The following is a 10,585-nucleotide window of genomic DNA, read 5'->3' as shown; positions in this document are numbered from 1 at the left end:
TAGCGTGATAACATTAGCTCGGGGAGTACTCCATTCTAACGTTACATGATGTTTCAACTAGCTGGGTGATAATACCTGTGACCTTTAGCTGTGTGCATTCCACTGCGTTTTCTGTTTGCAGCCCTGAGGGCATGGCCGTCAGCTGGGGTGCCTAGACAAAGGAACGCGGCCGGTTTCGGCATCTGCTTCAGGTCACCGGAGTTTTTGGAGCTAAGACGGAGCTGAGATGCACAAACCCTTATTTAAATTAGTAAATATTAATAATAATAATTTATTTAAATATTCAGCTGGGGTAAAAAGGACTCCATACGAAGGCTGTATTTGCCCTTCGCTATTATTGTTTGTTTCCTTAAAATGTACTGTGTGTGTGTGTGTGTGTGTGTGGGTGCGTGCGTGCGTGCGTGCGTGCGTGCGTGTGTGTGTGTGTGTGTGCGTGCGTGCGTGCGCGCGTGCGTGCGTGCGTGTGTGTTCGTGCGTGCCTGCGTGTGTGCGCGTGTGCTGTGCATGTGTGTGTGTGTGTGTGTGTGTGTGCGTGCGTGCGCGCATGCGTGTGTGTGTGTGTGTGTGTGTGTGTGTGTGTGTGTGTGTGTGTGTGTGTGTGTGTGTGTGTGTGTGTGTGTGTGTGTGTGTGTGTGTGTGTGTTAAAGTGCTGTTAAAACTTTTCCTCTTTGTGGTTGTGGTACCGCGTAGAAAGAACAGGCAGCACTCTCACAGCGAGTCTATGGTACTCGCTACCTGTCCATCTCTCCTCTGTGGGCTCACTCTAAACACACACACACTCAGTGACTCACATCAGGTTGAAATCATAGACTGTAAAAAGAATGGACGGGACAAACTCCTCCAAAAGCTTTTATTGTTAGAGCTCCCACTGCTGACTGGCTGCAGTATAGGTCATAAACCCCGCCTCCTCAATGTTGATGGGATTTGGGTCCAGCTGTAAAGTTAAAATATTCATCACATAATTTTTTCCCAATCCTAAACTCTGCTGTGATCATTAGTTATTATCACCCTACAATGTGTTGTGCTATTTTTTCTGTGAACTTTGTTTTAAATAAGTTATTTGAGATTGAAATACAGGATTTGATGTCATATGTTATGATGATTGACAGCCACTGATTGGGCAGTACGCTAAATGAGTTACCAGGGCTCCTCCCACTCTGGCTCCAAATAACGTCAAACTTGTAAGATGGCTGCACCCCTAATCGCTGTATTTTGGCTTCAAGAACGTTGACTGGGAACTATGGAGAACGTCACATCCAATATTTTTAGTCTATGGTGGAAATGTGTGTGTCTCACGCCCAATCCGTCAGATTTGAGAGCTTTGCTAGTATATCAGTGTGAATGCGGCTGCTCAGACGCCCCTCCCCCCTCTCCGTTCTAACCCTCCAACCGGTGTAACCCGCACTAATTCAGCGGTGATTTCAAAATAAAATGAAAATCAACGTTTTGCAATACCAAATAAGTCCAAAATAATGGATGCACAAACTCGTGCTACGCGCACACTGGCAAAAAAAACTTTGACGTCGACCAGACACCGTGTCACACACTCAGACGGTCCTGTAATTAATAGATATAGATGGTGCGCTAGCGCCCCCTCACACTGAGGTCGAAAGCTGAATAGGTTTCATTTCCGGTAAACCGTCTGGGCTAATCCGCATTCAAAAATGAAATTAAAATAAATGTTTTGCAACACCACCAAATAAGTTCAAAATAACGGATGCGCACACTGAGTGTACGGATGTTGTTACAAAAGTTTCTGCTTCATCAGATACCACGTCAGAGAGATATGTGCTCCACAAACAAACAAACAAACACACACATTCTTTGCTCATATAGAGAGATATTAGAGATTATGTTTAAAGTAAAAAAAAACATATTGTTCCCAATAGTATTCAAGATAAATATAATTTACAAGGTATTTAATTTTAAAATTTCCAAAAGTGTGAACAAATGTGAAGTTTAGATTTATTTCTGTTGTTGCTGTAAAATGATGGAACATCTCAGTGAAAGATTTATGTTGTTTACTTCCTTTGAAAAAAAAAAAATATCTGAAGTATAAAATTATTGTATGGATATGAGAATGCTGTTGTTCAACATTTAAAGGTGCAGTCTGCAACTTTTACAAAAGTTACTTTTTGTTATATTTGCTAAAGCAGTCACTATGTAAGGACAGCTTTACATGAAACTAGTAGTTTGTGCGAAAAAAAAACAGGCTCATTGAGCCCCGCCCCCTGCTGCTCCTGCTGCCTTTGGAAGAATGCCAGAATGCACCGCGGTCTAGCAAAAAGAACCAATCAAAGCCAATATTGTATTGACAGCTGTTGCTCACAGGCCCCGCCCCTCTTCCAGGCTGGAGCGCCGTCTTTTTTTACAGTGTATGGTCTGGAGGAGTAGAAGATGGAATTAGTGACTTTTTTGCTTGAAAGATTATTACTGCTGCTTGATTTACATTATGTTTGATATGCAATTGTTACACTAGAACTCTGTGGTGAATGTGTTGTTTGTGTGTGCACAGCAGACTTCGTTTGGGCTGCTGTAAGTGACACTGTGTTGTTGCTGCTGCTGCTGAGGTGTGTGCACATTGAGAGAGAGAAACGTTGCAGTAATATGCTTTTAACAGTGCATGTTATATTACTGTGATGTTGCTGTTGGGCTAACTTTAGTTTATTAGCTCCTCTGGGGGAAGGACTTTGGAAAGTTTGGAGGCAGGGCAAGAGAGCAGCGGGGAGGGAGGGGGAGAGAGGGATCTGAGAGTTGCGGACTGCACCTTTAATGGAAGTTATTAATAACAAGTGTGTGGAGGGAAAAGGATTTATAAAGGCTGAAAATAATAATCAGGAACCAAAGTCTGCTCAGAGATCTACTGGAACATACCAAGCGTTTGGATTCCTCTTTAATTTAAAACGTGTGTTTTCCTGTATTTAGAGCCTTTCTTTCTTTCTGATCTTTGATTCTGGAACAAAAAACCACAACATCACATGACACAAGGTCACCTGATAACATGATTTCAATAATTTCAGAGCAGTTGAAGCTCAGATATCCTCACACACTTTTCTACAGTAGCACAGATAGTGCTAGCACCGTGTAGCGTTCGCGTCATGCTATTAGTCTTATTTACTTTTAATGTGACAGAGATGGAGAACTCCACACAACAGCCTTTTATTACAATGCTTTGAGAAATTGGGGGTCATGCATCACTTTCCTTCCTTTTCTCCTCTCTATCAGTGGCTTCCATTGTTTGTTCCCACGGTCCATCCATCACTTTGGTCCTTTCACTGCTGAAGGAAACATAGTTTAAGTTCACATGGTACAGAGAGGTTTCTTCTCACCACTACCATCACATCTGTCTCCATTTTCTACGATAACTAGTTTAGAGATGGCACAGCCGCTCCACAAATGGACCAGTTTATACTGAAGAGCAGTTACGGGGGGTGGTTAATGTCTGAGGGGGAGTGGGGGGGGGTTTAGAGGATCAGCCGTGTTTATGATGAATATTGAAGATTAAAGAACTGACTCAGAAATGTAGATGTAGAGTCAGGAAACAGGTCTCTGAACAGTCTCATAAGGTGTCTTCATGCAGCTCTGCACAGAGATTGTTGATTCTTGAAACATCTTAACTCTATATAAATAAATACATAAATAAATAAACATCTAAACTCTGCTGCAATATAAATAAATAGATAAATTAAAAAAAAGTCTGCTGCATTCTCATCACCTCGGGGCTGGATTTAAACATTTGTGATCCAGGAGAGAAACGACTGCTATTGATCTGATGATAAATGGTCTTCATGGAGACGTCAACATTAAATATCATTCATTGCTTCATTTATTTCCCAACACATTTAAGTCAGGATTACTCTAACAACTCTAACAGCTACAGTATGAAGCCAGGACATCCTGTGGTTTATTGGAAACGCTGCAGTTATTTTTTTTTGGGCCACAGAACCATAATGAGAACGATAGATGAAGAGGTCAAAGCTTTTTAAAGCTCACACATCAACATCTTCTTCCTCAGTGTTTGGATCATGTTCATGTTCTCAGATTTAATAAGTCTGAGACTAAAGTTTCACTGGTTCTGAAGTTCGGTACACGTGACCCAGGACGTTAGAAACACACTGTTTAAGCACTGAAGTTCTTCTTCTTCTTTAATAACTAGTATTTATGTTTCATAGCAACATTTGAATGATATTTAAATATCACAGCTATGACAGTCACTAACCTGAGAACATGGAGATAAAATCACTTTTTATTCATTGTCCATTTGATGGAGCAATAAAGATCAAAGGATCAAAGTAGCGTCAACGCTTAAAGAAACTTCATCTTGTCATTACTAATAAACAGTATTTTACAAATGGAACAGGAACTTGTATCTCACATTGCTGCTGTTTCAGTTGATCTGAAATAATACATGAAGCTTAATTTATTTATTTATTTATTTGGAATATGTAAAATGACGACAGCACAATAGTTAAAAAAATAAATTAAAACAAAGATAAATTCTAACAGCAGAAATAAACCATTGATTTGATCCACAAACATCATAAAGGTCCCACGTCATGCTATTTTTCACCCATCTCCATATGTTCTAAGAACACCAAAAACATAGTAGTTGAGGTTTATTTTCCCAAACTCACTTGTTTTCCAGAGTTTTAGCCTCTGAAATGTCACTTTCTGAGCAACTCTACACAAACAGGCTGATTTGCGGCCTACTTATGCATATTCATGAGTGGGCGTGTCTATAGACGGGACACTGACTTTCTCCTCCCCACACGGTGACGTAGGGCCAGAGGACGGCCCGCCCTCCTCCCGCCCACTCCGTAGCTGAGCTCATGCTGCTTTATGAACACAAGACAGAGCGTGGGGGCGGGGCGTTCACCGGTACATACATAGACTGTAGAAAATAACATACATAGCACTGCGCGAAGGAGGCTGAAATGCTTACCTTCGTGGGCGTGTCTGTTTACATGTCAATCACGGCAGAGAGCTTCCTGGAGGCGCGGCTTCTCCAGATCAGTGCTGTGTCAAATTTGTCATCAAAGTGGGAACGCGTCATCAAATTGGAGTGAGGTGTTTGTGCTCACCCTGCAGTAAGAAAGGAGCAAATCACCCTCTAACTAATGATTGAGAGAATTGTATATGTATGAAGCCCTAATAACACTTTTATGATGTTTAAAGCACAGAAAAGTTGATTTAGCGTAACATGGGCCCTTTAATATTTAATTTAATATCTTGATTTACGCGTGTGAAAAGGAGTAAGAAAATAAGATTATTCACTACTCATTTAGTCTTTTTTAAATACAACTAACAATACAATTAATTACACATACGTCATCATACAAACAATCTACATTTTCGCTAATTGTTTATAACTAATCAGTATTACTCAAAACAGAAAAAACTAAACAAAACTAACATTAAACATTCTCATCTGTAGTAATACTAGTGGCTGTGTTGAGCTTTTCCAAATGTTTAAAACCTCTGAACGGTGATTTAAGTTAAGAATAGTGAACAATAGAGAATGGAGAGTAAATGTGTTTAACTTTAGGACTGAAATGATTCTGTATGCTTTGGTTTGGACGTGTTTTATGTGAAACGTCCAGCTAATGTTGTCATCAATTGTCACAGATAAATGTCCTTTCATTCACCCGTTCTATGCTGACACCATCTATCTGGATTTGCACTTTAGTATCTGTTTTACAAATAACATGGATTTTGTTTTGCTCATATTTAATGAAAACGTGTTTTTGTCAAACCTCACTGAATTCTGAAGAGATGATAGACAAAAGATGCTGTAAATTCTCACCAAAAAAAACCCCCAATGTTTGTGTCATCAGCAAATAATCAGCAGTCATTTTGATACATTACATACAGTATGTCATTATGTAGACGATAAACCAAACACACGAAGCTTTGCCATAAAACACTGTGTATCCTGGAGCTGTGTGTGTTTGTTTGCGCACCGTGACATGAATGCTAACCATCGTTGGGTGAAATCAGATGAAATCACCTCTGACGGAGGAGGAGTGCGTTTAAAGAATTCCTGAACCGTCTCAATGCGGCGGTGGAAAGTTTGACTTAAGTGGGTTTGTCAGGAAGCTTAACACGATTACATTAGAGGAGTGTTTTTCAACCTTTTTTTTTAGGCAAGGTACATCTATTCATCAAAAAAAAAATCCCAAGGCACACCACCAACCGAAAATGTAAAAAGATAAACTTTGTAGCCTATATTGACAATATACAGTCATTCTTATGAAAGTGTCTTGAATAGCAATCAAATAAACACTGAGAAAAAAGCTTTTACATTTCATTTTTTTAATAAAAAAGTGCAAATAACAATCTGCAGTCATTTATATAAGGGTTTTTTAATAGGAATCAAATGAAAAACAAAAAACTCTCTTCATATGTTTTAAATGAAATCTAAATAGCACAAATAAATCACATCATTACATTGACACCTGGAAAATAGTTCAGTCCACATCACATGGTTTTACATGCATGCCACTAAACCAATAATATCCAGCTGCAGCCCTGGAGTGGAAGCGGATGTACCCCTGACTTGATAGGGGTTAGGGGTTAGGGTTAGGGTTAGGGTTAGGGTTAGGGTTAGGGGTTAGGGTTAGGGTTAGGGGTTAGGGTTAGGGGTTAGGGGTTAGGGATAGGGTAGTAAAAAATGAAGGTAAGTATAGCCAGGAAGTGGTCAGGAGTTAGGGTTTGTAAAAAAGGTAAGAAAGTATAGCCAGGAAGTGGGGGCGGTAGCAGTTAGGTAAAGGAATGCGTTTTCTCGATGAGACCCCCCGGGGGGATTCGAGGACCCCCCCAGTTGAACAGGGAATCAAAGGCAGGCACGGGCCGACACTTGTTATTCGTGTTCCTCTCTTCCTTGTGCCACTCATCCAAAATGGTTTTGTGAGTTTGTATCAGTATAGTGCAGGGTTAGGGGTGAAGGTTAGTAAAAAAAGGAAGGTAAGTATAGCCAGGAAGGGGTTAGTAAAAAAAGAATGGTAAGTATTGCAAAGTTGCCAGAATAGTCACTTCCATCCAGCCAAGGGCTCTTCCTCCTTCAGGGGCTTCCTCTGGGTACTATTCCACTAAATGCTATATTATGGGATTTCCGGAATTGGTCCAGTTTAACCCCCACATGGAGGCGGTACATAGGAGAGCAGCAGGCGAGGTGAGTAGACATTGAGTGTGCCTGTTAAATGCACTACTAAAGTACTGCTAATGCACTACTAAAGCACTACTAATGCACTACTAACACACTACTAATGCACTACTAATGCACTACTAAAGCACTACTAATGCACTACTAATGCACTACTAATGCACTACTAATGCACTACTAATGCACTTCTAAAACACTACTAATGCACTACTAATGCACTTCTAAAACACTACTAATGCACTACTAATGCACTACAAATGCACTACTAATGCACTACAAATGCACTACTAATGCACTACTAAAGCACTACTAACACACTACTAAAGCACTACTAATGCACTACTAATGCACTACAAATGCACTACTAATGCACTACTAAAGCACTACTAACACACTACTAAAGCACTACTAATGCACTACTAATGCACTACTAATGCACTACTAATGCACTACTAATGCACTACTAATGCACTACTAATGCACTTCTAAAACACTACTAATGCACTACTAATGCACTTCTAAAACACTACTAATGCACTACTAATGCACTACAAATGCACTACTAATGCACTACAAATGCACTACTAAAGCACTACTAACACACTACTAAAGCACTACTAATGCACTACTAATGCACTACTAATGCAGTACTGAAGCACTACTAATGCAGTACTAAAGCACCACTAACACACTACTAATGCACTACTGAAGCACTACTAATGCAGTACTAAAGCACTGCTAATGCACTACTAACACACTACTAATGCACTACTGAAGCACTACTAATGCACTACTGAAGCACTACTAATGCACTACTAAAGCACTACTAAAGCACTGCTAATGCACTACTAACACAGTACTAATGCACTACTAAAGCACTGCTAAAGCACTACTAATGCACTACTAATGCACTACTAAAGCACTACTAAAGCACTACTAAAGCACTGCTAAAGAACTACTAATGCACTACTAAAGCACTACTAATGCACTACTAATGCAGTACTAAAGCACTGCTAATGCACTACTAACACACTACTAATGCACTACTAAAGCACTACTAAAGCACTGCTAAAGAACTACTAAAGCACTACTAAAGCACTACTAATGCACTACTAAAGCACTACTAATGCACTACTAAAGCACTACTAAAACACTGCTAAAGCGCTACTAATGCAATACTAATGCACTACTAAATCACTACTAAAGCACTACTAATGCACTACTAAAGCACTACTAAAACACAACTAAAGCTGGGAAACACAGGGGAAACAAGGCACAGTCTTCAGCGCAGGTTCCACAAACACTGCTGCACTCAACATGAGCGCGCAATGTCACGGTCACAGTCCGTGAGCGCGCACCATCTTTTCACCCGGAGTGAGAGAGAGAGAGAGAAGTGCAGTATGTGACGAGGTGCTTACAGCCGCTCCCTCACAAGAACAATTGGGTGAAAGTGATACATTTCCCACAACACACCTGACGATCGCTCACGGCACACAAGTGTGCCACGGCACAGTGGTTGAAAAACGCTGCTTTGGAGTATAAACTCATTAATGACTCACACACATCCTGTAAACAGACGAGAGCAGAGCTTTGAGACGTTAACACACGAGTAAAGATATTGTTTGTCTCTTAAAGGCCAATAAAATGAAGAATATGTGATGTTACGCTACATTACGCAATTAAATCCCTGTAAAAATGACACGGGCCTCTAAAGTCAGGCATGACTTAATTATTTTTAGAAGATAAATTACATCAGTTTAGAAAAAACATTTCATCTATGCAGAGGTTACATCATGTGAGCACCAAAAAAGTAAATAAATCATATGAATTATTAGGTTACGTCCTGAATAACAATGTTTAATCTTTAGTTTCTAAATTCATTCCAAAGACTATGATTCAGAGTTTTAAATAATAAATACATTGTCTTTTTCTCACTTGTGCTTTACACACATACACACGCACGCACGCACACACACACACATAGCTTTGGAATGAACCAAAAAGTCATCTTAAAGAGGATTTTGGTGCAGATGTTTCACACTAATGAAGTCAGCCAACCACGTTCCTCTCTGAGCTCAACATAATAATCATAATTAGGACTAATGGACTCTTTAATGGTTCTGATGGTTCTAACATAATTAGGACTAATTAGCTCTTTAATGGTTCTGATGGTTCTGAGTTCTTTGTCAGAACAGAATGATGGAGTGTGTGTTAGAGCTGAGGATAATATGATCTGAGCTGAATACTGAACACTGGATCATTGATTCATATTGTAACACAACAGCACCACATGGTGGAAATAATGTGCTTATGATTTCACACATTACATCATCTCTGCAAACAGAAGAAACTTTGAGTCATCATATGATTCCATGGTTTAGAATATATTTATGTATTTATCTAACTATTTACTATTTGACAGTTTTTATACTCAGTTTACATACATTTGACATGTGTTTTCCTAAATGTGTGCATGACTCTTCTTCTTCGTGTCCATAAAAGAGTCGACGTGTATAAAAATCATGGAATCTTTAAATATCCTGTTGAATAATGTTCACGCTAATCTGAGAGTTCATCCTAAGGTTTGTTGAAAAAGTAAAGAAATGTGTGTTTGGTAGATTATTTCTGTATCTGATCCTGTCGTAAAGCTGTTTAAGGAACAACCGTGTGTGTGTGTGTGTGTGTGTGTTATCTACCCTTCATTTATAAAACAGAAGCTGCTCCACATCACTCTCACATATCTGAGAATAAGCTCTAAGGACAGTTTCAGTTTGGGTTTCATCCTGTTCTCATCACTCAAACCTGGTAAATACCTCTAACGGCCTCCCGACAGCAGCTGATAAACGTTGAACTAATGATGCCTGTTTGTAGAATCATGTACGGAGGAGATTTGACTCTCGTAATCAGACAAACTGTGTCAGCTGGGTTTGATCCTATGGAACATTTATGAAATCTCACCAAGAGCAGTGAGTTCTTTGATTGTTCTACACATGATACGAAGCATCAGAACAGCATTAAACACGTTTTAGAAAACTAGCCAGAAACATGTAGAAGGTAAAATGTTGAGCTTGTGTACTTTTAGGGTTCTTTCACGTATAAACGTCTTTTGTCCTCACCGGGCTTGGTTTCCTCTGATGGTTCTGGTCTGTTTGCAGGGGTGTTAAAGCTCTTTTAAAGTCTGGTTTGGACCAAACATGTGAAGTCTGATTCTCTGTAAAGTTTGGGTTTCAGAGCGAAGCCTGGAGTGGTTTTTATGATGTGAGAAAGCAAACCTGGAGCAAATATAAGTGATGCTGAAACACAAACATCATAAAGGTCCCACGTCATGCTATTTTTCACACATCTCCATATGTTCTAAGAACACCAAAAACATAGTAGTTGAGGTTTATTTTCCCAAACTCACCTGTTTTCCAGAGTTTTAGC

This window comes from Gouania willdenowi, chromosome 20 (genome assembly GCF_900634775.1).
Source record: "Gouania willdenowi chromosome 20, fGouWil2.1, whole genome shotgun sequence".
Taxonomy (NCBI): Eukaryota; Metazoa; Chordata; class Actinopteri; order Blenniiformes; family Gobiesocidae; genus Gouania; species Gouania willdenowi.
Note: the sequence above shows the minus strand (reverse complement) of the source record.